Source organism: Urtica dioica, chromosome 8 (assembly GCF_054948205.1).
Source record: "Urtica dioica subsp. dioica isolate 48M chromosome 8, U.dioica_male_clone48M_v1_H2, whole genome shotgun sequence".
Taxonomy (NCBI): Eukaryota; Viridiplantae; Streptophyta; class Magnoliopsida; order Rosales; family Urticaceae; genus Urtica; species Urtica dioica.
In genome coordinates, this window is record NC_142763.1 from 14519868 (window position 1) to 14536354 (window position 16487).

At 40.9% G+C, this 16487-nt stretch overlaps 1 pseudogene across 1 annotated transcript; it reads left to right on the forward strand.

Moving 5' to 3' along the window:
* Positions 1–1801: 1801 nt before the first annotated feature.
* On the forward strand, positions 1802–3375 carry LOC149388417 (uncharacterized; annotated as a pseudogene). The gene is made up of 5 exons (XR_016300646.1): positions 1802–2118; positions 2202–2277; positions 2409–2571; positions 2948–2960; positions 3206–3375. The product of XR_016300646.1 is annotated as an uncharacterized LOC149388417 (transcript).
* The last annotated feature ends 13112 nt before the right edge of the window (positions 3376–16487 follow it).

Consider the following 16487-nt stretch of genomic DNA (forward strand, 5'->3'; position numbering starts at 1 on the left):
TTTTTTTTATTTGATAAATAAGCTTTATAATGGGTTTGGAACTAAGTACTTCAACAATTTCTTGCAGGGAGGAACTAAAGAATCCTTGTCTCAATACTTTGTAGGAGATCCAACATGGTGTCTTTTCGAACAACGCAAAAAGTGAGACATCCACGGGAAATAAACAAGGAGTAATTGTCGTGCTGGTCTCAGTTAAGGTAAGTACAGATTCGTTGTCTTCTTCTGCAAGAAATTTGAGGATAACATTCTTGGATATTGAATTGAAATCTGAAATTAATTATTGTGTTCGATTCTCTTATTTATGTTTTATAATTCCAAACTGCTGAAGTATATTACTTTTCTTTTATAATTTGATATAAAAAAAAACAACAAAAGACAAAAGCCCTGAATATATTGGGTCCGTTTGGCACAACTTTGTTTTTTAAAAAAGTGTTTTTAGTTTCAATTTTTTATAAAAACTGTTTTTTTTTTAAACTGTTAGGTGTTTGGTAAACTGTTTATAAAACAGTTGTTGCTGGTAACAAAAACTGATTTAGCGTTTGGTAAAATAAATATATTATGGTCAAAAGACTAAAATAGACATGTTGTTAAAAATCAAATAATAATTATTAATATGTTTATATATATATATATATGTATGTATAATTGTATATAATCAATTTAGAATACTAGTTCTAGAATTATATTTATAAATAAACTACATGCAATTTTATCTCAATTTTCCAAAGAATATCAAGTTAAAGCCCATGCTCTCAGCCAGCCCAGCCCAGCCCAAATGGTATGTATTCCAAGTTCAACTGACTAGCTGATTTCCTGGTTTTGTGAGGATTTAGCTCTGCATATTATTTTATTTTATACAAAGATAATAAGATAAAGATTCTTTATTTTTATTTTTTATTTTTTGGATCGAAAAGAGAGAGATAAAAGGTTCGTGCGATGATGTTGATAAGGACTAGGAGTTTTGTAGCCACGTGTTTGTCTCGCGTAAGGCCGAAAGGGGGTTCAATGATATACATATATTTATCATTGTGTCATTGACGTAGGCAACACAATTCATTGGATGTGAAAGCTTCTCTTCCACTCTCTCTCTCTCCCTAAACAACTCACAAGAACGCACATCAATGGCGATCTGTTCCTGCTTCAACCAGTAGCCAATTTGGTCCCTTAATCTCTTCTATCTTTCTCCTATCTCTCTCTCATCACTGCATTAGTCGTTCAAACGCCTCCAACAATGGCGACTTCAGGTTCTTCTCTGGAGATAATTTAGGGATTTCAAAAATTGAATAAGGATATTAAAGTAATTATCTTGCTGTTTTAAAAACGCTGTTTAAAAAAGCTACGATTTGTAGCTTTTCTGAATCTTGTACAAATTCCAAAAGCGATTTTGAAGTTTTTCTTAAACGCGGTTTTACCAAACGCCCAAAATCAGTTTAGCTTTTACTAAAAACAAAAACAGGAGAATTTAATCTGTACCAAACACGCCTATTGTTTGTCTTCTGTTCTTGATGTATGTCTGTAGATATAAATATAATAAGTCAGAATGATCAAACACTGTTCATATCACTTTTTACCTATAAAAATACGACACGTCAGCTTCAACAGTTGTTTTATTCACACAAATACCCAGACCGCGATTAAAACACGCTGATTCATTCTTTCTCAATTGATGCATCTTCTCACTTCAAAAAAATAAAAACCGTTGTTGGGATATAAAGAAACTTCACAATTTGTTGCTTGACACATTTAATATATCGACGGAAACTCAAGTGATTTTTGAATTGAATTCTTGGATTCCTCTTGATTCTTGATTTTGAATAAAATTCTCTTCACTTCCACGCGCCGATCGTTCATCGGATCCGAAGACGGAGACGAAACCGACGGCCAGGGAATCAGAGACGGCGACGAGGAGGAAGAGATCAGGATAATCGGCGCCTTGAAGCACGACAGGGATAGCGCTGGAAACCGGACCAGAAATGCCGGAACGAGTGACGGTAGCGCCGGGGACGGAGTGAGGGAGCCTTCGTACCAGAGATAGGATATCCAACATTTTGCGCGGTGGTTTGAGCAGATTTTGCCTTTTACTCTGCTTCTTCTGGTATTTCTTCGCCAACATTACCAGTGTCAGGTTCTTTCTAAATTTCTCTTGGACCCAATTTGGATGACCTTAAATTCGGTGCTTTTACTCCAATCGGCTTGTTCAGGCTTTTCATTTCCGATTGGATCGCCACGGTGATGTTTAAATCGAACGACATTGTGAGAAAACAGACGGCTCTGAAGGTAACGATGAAGATTCTTGTTTTGTTGCCTTTCAAGTGAAATTGGTTATTTGGTGGTTGATTTCTTCTCCGAAGCTTTTTTTTTTTAATTTAATTATTTATATTATCTTTTGGATTGTTTTGTTATGATAGGGTGAGAGAAAATTTGCGGGGCTTGTGGGTATTAGTTCAGTGTTCATGCTTCATGTTATATGCTTTTTATTGGTGGTACGGAAAAGACGATCTTCTTTATCATTTGGCTCTGTTTACTCCCAAATCAGTCCCTCCCTTTTGGTATGCCATTTTCATCATCATGGTAATGTTTATCTCGTTCTTTTTTCAACTTAATTTCTGCGTGCCATCTGCTATGATAATTTAGTCGAAATTCCGAGGTTTTTCAGTCCATTGTTTTTTCTCTTGATTTTCCATTTATGATGAAACCCTTCAAGTTATGATGTGAGATGGAATGGCTCATTTTCAATTCATCTTCTCAATTCAAAAAATAAAAATCGCTCTTGGGATACTTTACAATTAATATCGACGGAAACTCAAGTGAATTTAAATTGACTTCTCGGATTTCTCTTGATTCTTGATTTTGAATTGAATTCTCTTCTTCCTCACTTTCACTCCTTGCTTGATTTTGATATTAAGTTTTGATAAAGATTATGTCTTGATCAATGCTTATGAATCAGGTTTTCAGCCAAGGTAAAATTTCATCTCTCGTTGGAATTGTGCGAAAGTAGCCTCTACGCTAGGAAATCCGGAGAAATCAACGAAGTCTGACCGTGAACGTCGTCGGGCTCCAGGTTCGCTCCTCCTCGTCGTGGCAAGGTTCGACTTCAAACCCTAAAATGTTTCGTCTGACAAAGGCCCAGTTCCTTCCTCGCTCCTCCCCTGTGAAAGCGCTTGTTACTGAACACGAATTTTGTATTGTACATGTTTGATTTTAGGGTTCTCGGGCTCTCTGTTTGGGTCCAAATTTGAAATTATGATTCGAGGCTTTTCCCGTGTGCTAGGTTTGAAATTGCTACAGCGTTGCATACTTCCAGGTTCTCTAGCAGGTTGTGCAGGAACAACTGTGTATTATTACTACAGCTTCGCATACTTGCAGGTTCTCTAGCTTTGGAGGCGACAAGAACTGAGGAAAAATTCTCCACATCTACCTTCAAATATGATACCCACTCTTTCGTAAGTCTGCAAAGTTTTTTCACTGTTTGTTGAAATGCCTCAGTCAAGGTTTTTTTGTTTTTTTTTTGTTTGGTCAAAATTACCAATCCTTCGTGTTCCAATTGATCATCCGAAAACTTCCAAGACGACATTTATAAGCCCTAATCCTCAATTTGCCTCATGAAAATACGTTGCTTTTTTTTATTATATATAATTCAACGAAATGGTGCATTGCAGATATATTTTTCTTAGCCTTTGGTCGATTTGCATTAGTATTTTTAGTCAGTTAGAGCAGAATACTCTGTATTATGAAATCAATGATTATTGCATGTTGTAGTTAGTGGATGAAATTACAATGTGTTCTCTTTTTTTATGGGTAAACTAGCAACGTAGTCATTTTGAAACATGGTTTTTGGAATCTAGCCAACGTTTGGTAAATTTTGCAATCTAGCCATTTACTGAAATTTACGGATATAAAATACCTAATTACTACTACAAAAATAGGATTCTACAACGCTTAAAAACAGTTGTAGAATGATTCTACAACGCTTCTTAAACGTTGTAGAATCCTGCGTTGTAGAAGCTTCTACAACGCTTAAAAATCTGTTGTAGAATCCAACAGCTTTCTACAACGCTTAATTATCCGTTGTAGAAACTAAGATTCTACAACGGATTCTAAAGCGTTGTAGAAGCTTCTACAATGGTTAGAATCCATTGTGTAATTTTTAAATATTTTCAAACATCTCGCCGCGGCGAAGTATATTTCTCGCCGCGGCGACAAATTCTACAACGGATCTTCAATCCGTTGTAGAAGCACGTCGCCGCGGCGAGAAATATACGTCGCCGCGGCGAGTTATTTGCCGCGGCGAGGTACGTTCCGAGCCGCGACGAGAACATTCTACAACGGATTTTGAAGCGTTGTAGAATCAAGTCGCCGCGGCGAATATTCCACTTCGCCGCGGCGACGTCAAATCTTAGCCGCGGCGAGATTATTCTACAACGGTTATTATGCGTTGTAGGAATGCGATGAATTTTTTTTTTAAAAACTCGCCGCGGCGAAGAAAAAATCTCGCCGCGGCGAGACTGAGATTTCTAATTTGCCTGCTCTCGGTGTCTTGTCTCGTCGCGGCGAATAATATTTCCCGCCGCGGCTCGAATTACTTGCCGGGGCGAGAAGTATAGTTCGCCGCGGCGAGAATCATTTATTTTCAATCCAGAATCTGTTTTTTTACACGATACTAGCACCTGAAAATAATCTTCAATACAAAAAATATCTAATATATACATTCATCTTCAAATATCCTCATCTTCAAAACATTCAAAATCTAATATATACATCTACAACCAATCCATAATTCAATAAAAAAAAAACTAGCTAATCATCACAGTTAATAAATGTTTGTACATAAGTCACCCATTCTTCCCTAACTCTCTCTAAATCCTCTTTTGTATAGGATTTCTTATTTTCTAATTTTCCTACACCTCCTACGACTATATTACGCATATAAGAAATGACAAAATACCCGCATTCCGTGTTTCCCGTTTGTCTCGGAGCGTCCCAAGCCTTGATGTACGTTGATTGCCCGTTACTATGGGCGTTTTGATGCTCGAGCTTGAAATCAACAAGAACCCTATATAACACGGAGATTATAAGAGAAAAAACATCTAGAACGATTTATAATAAAAATTATTTAAGAAATCAAAATATTACCTTTTTATCAATCGATTTAAATCGGTTGGGATTTTATTTCTCAACGGGTCAAAGAACATAGCGCTATTTCTCCAAAGGTCGAGGACAACGAGCATCCAATGCGCACCTTTGTTATACGGCATCAAAACTAATTCACCAAATTTGCAATCTCGTACCACGTTTCCAACGTCCTTGACTCGTTTTGACAAATAAGCCTCCTCGTCGTCATTTTCGATATACGAACTTAAGCTCGTATTTATAAAACAAAAATTTCGAGTCTTCTTCGCCTTTTCTAGCCTCGAGCGTAGATAGCTATGACAAACAAATATTTAGTTGATCAAAACACTAAATATTGAATATTGATATTAAAAAACGCATATAAAGAAAACTCTTACTCCATATAAACCGTTATGCTCCCCGCGCCAATTTCCAAGTATTGCAAAAAATCGGAAATGTCTTCAAATGACACCAGAATCGGGATAGCCGCGAGACTTGGACTAACATTGACCATAATCACATCTCCTTCCGGTAACATTACTTTGTTGGCATGTTGAGCGAGCAATCGATACTTGGGATTAATCACCTTGTACGGAATCTTCTTAGCATCATCGATGCTAGCTTCACTCTCAAAACCGAGCTTTGAGAGTTGTTTGACAACCGGACCGCGACTCTCTATTCCCGAGTCCATTTCCATGAGTCTCTTCGGCCACGAGACAAACCCGCCTATAGCATCTTCAACGGTTTGAGCTTCTTCGGTGGGAATTGGCAATTTTGCTTTTTTAATCAAAACCCCCAAAACGGCCACGCGTAAATTTCCGTCCTCCAAAGGTGAGAAATGAACTACGCCTTCATTCATGTACGCTCGCCCATTTGCAACATGAATTGTGCCTCCGAACTCGGTGTCATCAATGAAAAGAAGACACTCGACGCTTTCATCCGAACTCGGTGTCACCGGCGTGGTTGGATTCAAAGAGCAACTAGCACGAACACTATTGGGTTTTTCCACAACAATAGGATCGATCTTCGGACGATCATCAACAATGATAGGATCGATCTTCGGACGATCATCAACATCGTCGTGTTCTAAGCGAATCAAGAATTTTATCAATAACTTAATACCAAAAACGTGTTCTTCAACATTTGCCATCTCTTTATCATCAACAACCTTCGCGTTGGGATTCTCTTCCACTTGCTCGACACTAGGCGACTCGACATTAATGCTACCATTTCCACCGAATGCCTTCATCACCAAAGACTTTAACTCGCTCATTTCCCGACGCATCTTCATTACTTCTTCGTTGGGCGTTGGAGGAACAAAGTACTTAAAATGCGACGTGTGTTTGGATTGACCGCAAACTCGCGACGTTCCTAAAGCTTCTTGCAAAACACTCTTTCCCGATTCCGGCAACCATGTCCCTTGCGATGCTTGTTGTGATAACGTTTTCTACACATAAAATTATTTGAAAATAAAATTACAAGGTTAATTGTTATAACAAAGGTAAAGAACTTACGATTTTTCTCCCATCAATTTGTCTTTCTCATCCTTGTAGTTATCTACGTCTTTCATTCGCGAATCAATCCAATGTTCCTCTTTCGTAGGCCATTCCCCCGTTTCGTCATGCTAGTAAGAAGTAATTATATAATAAATTAAAAAATAATTGCAACATTTGAAATAACTAAAAGAAAAAAATGAATCTAACCTTTTCTTGATCAAGCTTTCGATATCCATTTCGGCCCGTTCGAGATTTGTACACACTTTTTCCGATATTTGGTTTCCCATGTTCCGATGTTTGTTTGAACATTTTGGTTCGTCTATACTCAACAAATGCTATCCAATCTTCTTCGGTGATACTTGTATAGTATTTCAAAATACAAACCGGTCTCTTTAAGGCGATTGGTTCGTTGATTATGTCTTTGAGTAGATCGTTGTATATCTCATGATGAAATAACCTTGCGGCTTCTCCGACTCTCATAAGGCAATCGTGTTTTTGTTCGATAGGAATCGTAAATCCTTCTTGCATTTCGTTCCAAATCCGTTCTTTAATTTGGGCGTTGTCTTTACATCTCCAATCACGCATCGAAAGTGGAATGTGTTCTCTTGCTAACACGCCAAAGTAACTCGACAACTCATCACCCTCTTTACCGATTGGTTGCCCTTTATCATCAAATTGTACCGGGATTTTTTTACCAAGTGTTTTAGCCTTATTAACCCGACCCATAAGAGTGTTTTTTCGTTTTCCTTGTTCATCGGAGTTAAGCGCTAGTTGTCTTCTAATTTTTCTTTTACCACTACCGCTAGAAGTAGTAGTAGTGGACGACATTGAATCTAATAAACAAAATTCAAATCATAATTTCAATTTTCAACTCAAATGTTATCAAAATTTCAACTCAAATGTAACAAAAATCAAATATAAACTCAACTCCAATCACAATATAAACTCAAATCCAATCCGATTCTAAACAAAAACACAATTTCAATCCCAACTCAATCTAATATCAAATATATTTCTCAAATCAAATCAATATCAAACTTCAATTCAATAAACTCAAATCCAATACAATATCTCCTAATTTCAAATCAATATCGAATTCACACTAAATAAGTCCATGTAAAAATGTTCAAAAACATTACCCGGAGTTGGACGAGCACAAGGGTGGCGAAGAGAAGGTGGTGAGATGAGGGCCGGAGAGGTAATGGCCGAAGGCGGCGAGGTGAGGGCGTGCGGCGAGGGTGGGCGCGAGCGAGGTGAGACCGGAGGGCGGCGTGGGCGCACGGCGAGGTGAGGGAGGGGGCTCAGCGAGAGGGCGGCGTGGGCGCACAGCGAGAAGAGGGAGGTGAGGGTCGGAGAGAGGGAGAGAGCGCGCGGGGCGAGGGCGCGTGGGCTCAGCGAGGTGAGGGACGGAGAGAGAGAGAGAGAGGGGCCGAGAGAGAGAGAGAGAGTGGTGGGGAGAGAGGGGCGGGGCGGCAAGAGAGTGGCGGAGAGAGAGAGAGGGACGAGAGAGATGAGTAGTGGAGATGAGAAGAAATGAGAATGAGAAATGAGGGAAAATTGAAAAAAAAAACGCTAAGTATAGATATGAAATGGGCGGGTAGTTAAAAAAATTTGAAATTTTCAGATTTTAAGACGCTCGTACAACGCTTATTCTAAGCGTTGTAGAAGCTCGCCGCGGCGACGTGTATTTCTCGCCGCGGCGAGATGATTCTACAACGCTTAGAAAGAGCGTTGTAGGAGCCTCGCCGCGGCGAAACCAAATTCTCGCTGCGGCGAGAGTTACCCAGAAACGTCTCGCCACGGCGAAAATGTGCCATCGCCGCGGCGAGGTAACCCTAGATGTCCTCGCCGCGGCAGTATACAATTTCCGCCGCGGCAAGACCTTTCTACAACGCTTAAATAAGCGTTGTAGAAGCCTCGCCGCGGCGAAAGAGAATTCCCGCCGCGGCGAGGAATACATTCCCCGCGGTGAAAAATGTATGATGCCGCAGCGAGAGTATATGTCTGGAACATGGTGCTCTCGGTAAGATTTTCGCCGCGGCGATGACGTGTTCCCGCCGCGGCGCAGGACTCCTGCCGCGGCGGGATTTGTACCTCGCCGCGGCGAACGCATATTTTTGCCGCGGCGAGGACATTCTACAACGCTTTTGGAAGCGTTGTAGAATGTCTCGCCGCGGCGAAGTAGAAATGTCGCCGCGGCGAGTGACACGAGACTGGTGATATAAATTCTCATTTCTGGTCTTTTTCACTTTGAACTCTCTCATAACCTCACTCGAAAAAATTAGGGTAACCTCATTCTAGAGCGTCCTCGTTTACTAGTCTCATCTACACATTCAAATCTTGTAAGTTCTTCTTTAACTTGTTCTAATTGTTTTTCTCTTGATAGTTTACTAATTAGAATTGGCAATTTTTTGTATAATTAGGGTTTTTCTATGAATATGAGAAAGTGGATGTGGGAGAATAGATTGAATGAGATATATCGAAAAGGTGTAGATGAGTTTTGTGATTTTGCTAGAGAGAACATGGTAGATTTGAAATCTATTCGTTGTCCTTGTATTAAATGTGGAAATCATAGACATTTTTCGATTGATGTCGTTCGGACCCATTTGTTTGCATATGGAATAATGACCTCGTATCAAAGATGGTTCTACCATGGTGAGGTTTTTCGTTCTACGGCAAATGAGGATGATGTTGAAGATGATATTGATGATATGTGCGGAATGATGAATGATTTGGAGGACGATTTTGTTGAGCGACCGGAATTGTTTGAGTCCATGATGAATGATGCGGAGACACCATTATATGAAGGGTGTACAAGCTATTCGAAGTTGTCATTTTTAGTTACATTATTTCATTTGAAGGCGTCGGGGGGTTGGACTAACACTAGTTTTACTCTATTGTTGGAAACACTGAAAGAAGCATTTCCAAAAGACAATAAAGTACCTTTAAGTATGTATGATGCAAAGAAGACTTTGGGTACATTAGGCATGAAGTACGAGAAATTCCATGCGTGCCCAAATGATTGTGTTTTATATAGACACGAGTATGAAGATCTAGATGAATGTCCGACGTGCAAAGAGTCACGGTGGAAGAAGGGTAAAATTCCATGTAACGGGGTTAAAGGAGTTCCAGTTAAGGTACGTACATTTTCATCACTTGATTAGGAAATACATGTAGCTCATATTTCAGTCGTTATGGTACATTCCTCCAATGCCGCGCTTTCGTCGAATGTTTAATAGTGTCAAACACGCGAAGAACATGGTTTGGCACTCCGAAAAGCGTATCGATGATGGTATGTTGAGACATCCTGCTGATGCTGCACAGTGGAAATCATTCGATTTAGAGTATAAGGATTTCAGTGTTGATACTCGAAATTTGCGCCTTGGTCTAGCTTCTGATGGAATGAACCCGTTCAGCATGATGAGCAGTAAATACAGTGTTTGGCCGGTTATACTTGTGAACTACAATCTCCCTCCAAAGCTATGTATGAAGAGAAAGTTCTTGATGTTAACGCTTTTGATTTCAGGACCGAATCAACCAGGAAATGATATTGATGTCTATTTGGCACCGTTGGTCTATGATTTGAAGATGTTATGGGAGAAAGAGATGGAAGTTAAAGACGCTTACCATGGAGATTCGTTCAACTTAAGGGAAATGTTAATGTGGACTATTAACGATTTTCCGGCCTATGGAAACTTGTCAGGATACTCTGTGAAATGCTCGATTGGTTGTCCGATTTGCATGAAAGACACATCTTCCATCCGTTTGAAGCATGGTAAGAAAACTGTTTTTCTGGGTCATAGAAGATTCTTACCAAGAGATCACTCGTATAGAAGATTGAAACAAGCGTTTGATGGAAATTCAGAAGAACGACCCCCTCCTAGAATTTTGTCTGGTGAAGATGTCTATGAGATGGTTAAAAACGTCAATGAAGTGCTTGGGAAAAGAAAGCGGAGTGCTAGTACTAAAGAATCGTTCAAAGAGAATCCTTGGAAGAAGAAATCGATTTTCTACGACCTTCCTTATTGGAAGACACACTACGTCCGGCATTGTCTGGATGTTATGCACATCGAGAAAAATGTTTGCGAATCACTTATTGGTACACTTCTTGATGATCAAAATAAATCGAAAGACGGAATACAATCTCGATTGGATCTCAAAGAGATGAATATAAGAAGCATTTTGCATCCCGAGGAGGGGGGTTGGAAAAAAACAAAATTACCACCGGCTAAGTACACTCTAGATCGAAAGGAGAAAAAGAAATTGTGTAACTGGTTTGCTTCTATTAAAGTCCCCGAAGGTCATTCGTCAAACTATAAGAGGTTCGTGTCTTTGAAAGATTTGAGACTTACTGGAATGAAGACGCACGACTGTCATGTGCTGCTACAATTACAAATGTTGCCTCTCTCTTGCTTTGCGAGGAATTGTGCCAAAAGATGTGAGGTTTGCAATATCAAAGATATGTGTATTCATTAACTCGATTTGCTCGAAGGTCATCGATCCAACTCGATTGGATTTAATGCAGTCAGAATTGGTGAAAACTCTGTGCTTGCTCGAAAAGATCTTTCCACCTTCGTTTTTCGACATAATGATCCACTTAACCGTCCACTTGGTACGTGAAGTGAAATTAGGAGGGCCCGTGTTTTTACGGTGGATGTATCCAATCGAACGTTATATGAAAGTGTTGAAAAGCTACGTGAAGAACTACAATAGGCCGGAAGGAAGCATAGTTGAAAATTACATAGCAGAAGAGTCGGTTGAGTTTTGTTATGAGTATTTAGCTAAAACAGACGAAATTGGGTTACCCAAGAATACCAATTTTGATTCAAAAGCTCTATCTAAAGGTATTTTTTTAACACTTTATTTGTTTATTTAAATTATATATGAACATTATTTTTAAGTATTTGTTTCATTATAGGTACTTATTCGATCGTCAACCGAAAAGAATGGGAGCAAGCAAGTCTCCATGTGCTACACAACGTTTCCGAGGTCAAGCCATTTGTGGATATTCATTTGAATGAGTTGAGAGTGAATAATCCAAAGAAGGGTAGAAATGAAAAATGGTTGCAAGAAAAGCACAACCGTTTGTTTCAAAACTGGCTTGGAAAACACATATTTATAGAGGCAGGACATTCATCTACGTTGAGTAAACTATCTGGCGGGCCGTCCTCAATGGTTACAAGGTACACTGCTTGGTCTGTTAATGGTTTTACATTTTACACAAGGGAACGAGACAACAAGCATCCCGTACAAAATAGCGGTGTTACATTGTTTGCTGAAGCTTTACATGTTTCGTCGACAAAAGATAAGAATCCAAAACATGTTTTTATGAAGTATTACGGATACATTGAAGATATTTGCGAACTTGATTATTGCGGGTTGCGAGTCGCATTATTCAAGTGAAAATGCGCAAACAATAATCACTTTAAAGTTGATAATGAAGGAGTTACAATTGTCGAATTTAGACGGATTGGCTACGAGAATGATTCATTTATTTTGGCTTCGCAAGCAAGTCAAGTGTTTTATGTTTCGGATCCAGCAAATCCTGAGTTATCGTTAGTGGTTCAAATGAAAGCGAGAAACGGTAACGAAGAAGAAGACGAAGACATGTCTAGCATTCCTCCGTTCACATCAGGATTACCACCAATTGATCAAGAGGTGGATGATTTTAATGATGACGATGTGTCACATCTACTTCGTAAGGATATAGATCCTATTTTTGTTTAATATTGAACATTTAGATAATGTATTTTCATTTTGGATTTTATGTTATTCTATTGTGGACAACGTTATTTTTCATTCAAAATTTCTCTATACAATGTCATTTACATTTCTCCAACATCGCCGCGGCTGAGTACAACTCTCGCCGTGGCAGGATAATCTCGCCGTGGCGAAATACAAATCCTGCCGCGGCGAGGACCCTTCTACAACGCTTAAACAAGCGTTGTAGAAACCTCGCCGCGGCAACGTATATTCCATGCCGTGGCGAGGTCATTACGCCGCGGCAGGAATATCAACTCGCCGCGGCGAGACAAGTTCTTAAAAAACACAGACTCTCGGTATAAAAAAATCAAACTCTCACCGCGGCGAAATACAAATCCTGCCGCGGCGAGGACCCTTCTACAACGCTTAAACAAGCGTTGTAGAAACCTCGCCGCGGCAACGTATATTCCATGCTGCGGCGAGGTCCTTACGCCGCGGCGGGAATATCAACACGCCGTGGCAAACACAGACTCTCGGTATAAAAAAATCAAACTCTCGCCGCGGCTAAATACAAATCCTGCCGCGGCGAGGACCCTTCTACAACGCTTAAAAAAGCGTTGTAGAAACCTCGCCGCGGCAACGTATATTCCATGCTGCGGCGAGGTCATTACGCCGCGGCAGGAATATCAACTCGCCGCGGCGAGACAAGTTCTTAAAAAACACAGACTCTCGGTATAAAAAAATCAAACTCTCGCCGCGGCGAAATACAAATCCTGCCGCGGCGAGGACCCTTCTACAACGCTTAAACAAGCGTTGTAGAAACCTCGCCGCGGCAACGTATATTCCATGCTGCGGCGAGGTCCTTACGCCGCGGCGGGAATATCAACACGCCGTGGCGAGACAAGTTCTTAAAAAACACAGACTCTCGGTATAAAAAAATCAAACTCTCGCCGCGGCTAAATACAAATCCTGCCGCGGCGAGGACCCTTCTACAACGCTTAAAAAAGCGTTGTAGAAACCTCGCCGCGGCAACGTATATTCCATGCCGCGGCGAGGTCATTACGCCGCGGCGGGAATATCAACTCGCCGCGGCGATACAAGTTCTTAAAAGACACAGACTCTCGGTATTAAAAAAATCAAAATCTCGCCGCGGCGAAGTACTCTTTTAGCCGCGGCGTAGGGAACTCGCCGCGGCGAGGAATATACTGTGCCGCGGCGAGAATAGTCACGCCGCGGCGAGAAAGGTACCTAGCCGCGGCGAAGAAGCACTCTACCACCTACTCATTCACTTTTTTCCAATATTTAACCAATTCTCCAACTAAAAATGATCATTCAATTAAAATTTCTACAATAAATAAAACAAACCAAACGAGTCTCAAACACACAAATAAAACACACCAAACGAGTCTCAAACAAAGACTGAAGTCTCAAACACACAAATAAAACACAGTAATCTAGTCATAAACATAAACAAACCAAGCGAGTCTTAAACTGAAACTTAAATTTAAACAGAGTTTGAAATTTATATGGAAGAGTTGGTGTTGTTGGTTCTTGAAATTTACTCGTCATTCGGTGGTGGTGGTGGTGGGTTCGCCGGATATTGAGGAGGTGCCATATGCGGTGGCCACTGTGGTGGTGCGTACGGATAGTCGAAGTACTGAGGATATGGAGGAAATAACACCTGATTCTCTTGGTTGATGTCCCACCGAGAGTAGAGATCGTTCAACTGATTGATGTGAGAGGCGCCATACTCCGCTTGTTGGTGCATGTACTGTTGCGTGTGTTGGAACCCGCTGACGAGATAGTTAGAGCAATGAGCAATGTAGTCGATGGTGGCGGGGTCGATTACCGGAGGCGCTGGTAAGCGCAATAGAGGCTCCGCTTCCCCCTCTTTACCCTCTTCCTCCGCTTCTTCCTCTTCCTCCGCTTGTGGATCCTCCCTAATCTTGTACCGCTCGATAATGGAATCCGTAATAGGCCCCATTGAACTGTGTATCGTATCCCTTTTCGAGCGTGGTACCCCCGCATTTGTACAAAGGCCGGTAATGATCGCCGGATATGGCAAACCGTGTCGTTCATTAGTATAGTCGAGTTTCTTCATCCAATTATAGATGAATCGACCGACGTTAATGGAAAGGCCTTTAACAATGCAGAACAACACCTGGATACGATCCTCGTCAAGAGTGGTGAAGTGCTTGATTGGATAGAGACGAGCGCAAACAAAGTAAATCCACGCTTTAGCGATCCTGGTGAGTTGGTCACGCTTGAGTACCATTTTTCCTTTTTCAGTGACCCAATCCTCTCTCGGAATGCACAACACCCGCGACATCTCCTCCTGGCTGCAACTTCTTAGCCATTCTCGATAGCCCTCGTTCTCGAAAGGCACATCTGGGGTCCCAAGAAGATCGTTGATAGCTTCGATACTCATATCGACCCGTTTCCCACGGACCGTCACAACATCACCTTGGGAGTCGGGCAAGTTTGCGTAGAATTCGTACACGAAGTTGACGTTCGAATCGAACTCGGGTACAACACAATACCTTCCCCAATCTTGACCAACTATGCTGTTGCGGATTTGCTTTCCTATATCCGACGTATTGCTTACATTGAATCCTCTCTCATGGATAATGTTACGCGGCAAGATTTTGTCGTAGCGTTCCTCTGCGACCTTGCTAGTAAAGATACTCGAGTTGTATTCCTCTTCGAGAGACTGTTGACGAGGTCGCTTGCTTTTTACTTTACTCTGACCTCTGGAAGAGCTCGGAGCCTTGGAGGCCGTGTTTTTAGTTCGAGGCATTTTCAAGCTCCTACAAAACATAATCATAAACAATTCTACAATTAACATATAACAAATTATATATCAATTCCAAGAATATATATTTAAACATGACAAATTAAAACAATTCCAACAATCACAAATAATTCATAAACAATTCGACCAATCACAAATTCATGAACAATTCGATCAATCACAAATTCATAAACAATTCAATCTCAACATTAATATACATAACCATTTTAACCACTAACCTATGTAACAATATGTCAAACACAATCCGGACATTTCAATTTAACTCAAATTCTCATTCAAATTCACTCATTCAAATTCCACTAACCTAAATTCACTCATTCAAATTCCACTAACCTAAACCCTAATTTCTTGTTCTAATAAGAGAAAATCAAACAAAACCCTAAATTTGTGAATTCAAAAAATCAAACTATATGCAATTCGGGTAAACAACAAGAAATCCATATCAACAACACCAAATTAAATCAATATACACCTTAAAAAACTTTAAAAATCATACCTTACAATGAGGCGGCAAGAGAGAGAGAGAGAGAGAGAGGCACGAGAGGAAGCACGGCGAGGACTCGGCGAGAGAAAAGTGACGGCGAGGACAAGGCGAGAGAGAGTTGGCGGCGAGGACAAGGCGACGGCGAGATTTTGGGGCAGCGAGGACGTGGCGAGGGATTTTGAAAGAAAAAAACTGGAGAGAAGCGGCCGAAAATGGTTGTCTCGTGTGTGGGTATTGGAAAAAATGAGAAAAAAAAATGAAAACGGCCTTTTATAGTGAAAACCTAAAAAACCTCGCCGCGGCGAAAATACGTCTTCACCGCGGCGAGACGTTCCTACAACGGTTATAATATCCGTTGTAGGAACGGGTCGCCGCGGCGAGATTCCTCACTCGCCGCGGCGAAACAGTTTCTAAAAAAACTGCTTGGCCACGGTATCCACCTCGCCGCGGCGGAGGATATTTCTAGCCGCGGCGAAATTATCTCGCCGCGGCGAGAAATACTTATCGCCGCGGCGAATAGAATCTACAACGCTTGTAAAAAGCGTTGTAGAAAGTGTCGCCGCGGCGATGTTTAAATTGTGCCGCGGCGAGACCCATCTTTCTACAACGCTTTTACAATGCGTTGTAGAAAGTTCTCGCCGAGGCATAAATCACGTGGTGCCGCGGCCGGTTATACTTGTGAACTACAATCTCCCTCCAAAGCTATGTATGAAGAGAAAGTTCTTGATGTTAACGCTTTTGATTTCAGGACCGAATCAACCAGGAAATGATACTGATGTCTATTTGGCACCGTTGGTCGATGATTTGAAGATGTTATGGGAGAAAGGGATGGAAGTTAAAGACGCTTACCATGGAGATTCGGTCAACTTAAGGGCAATGTTAA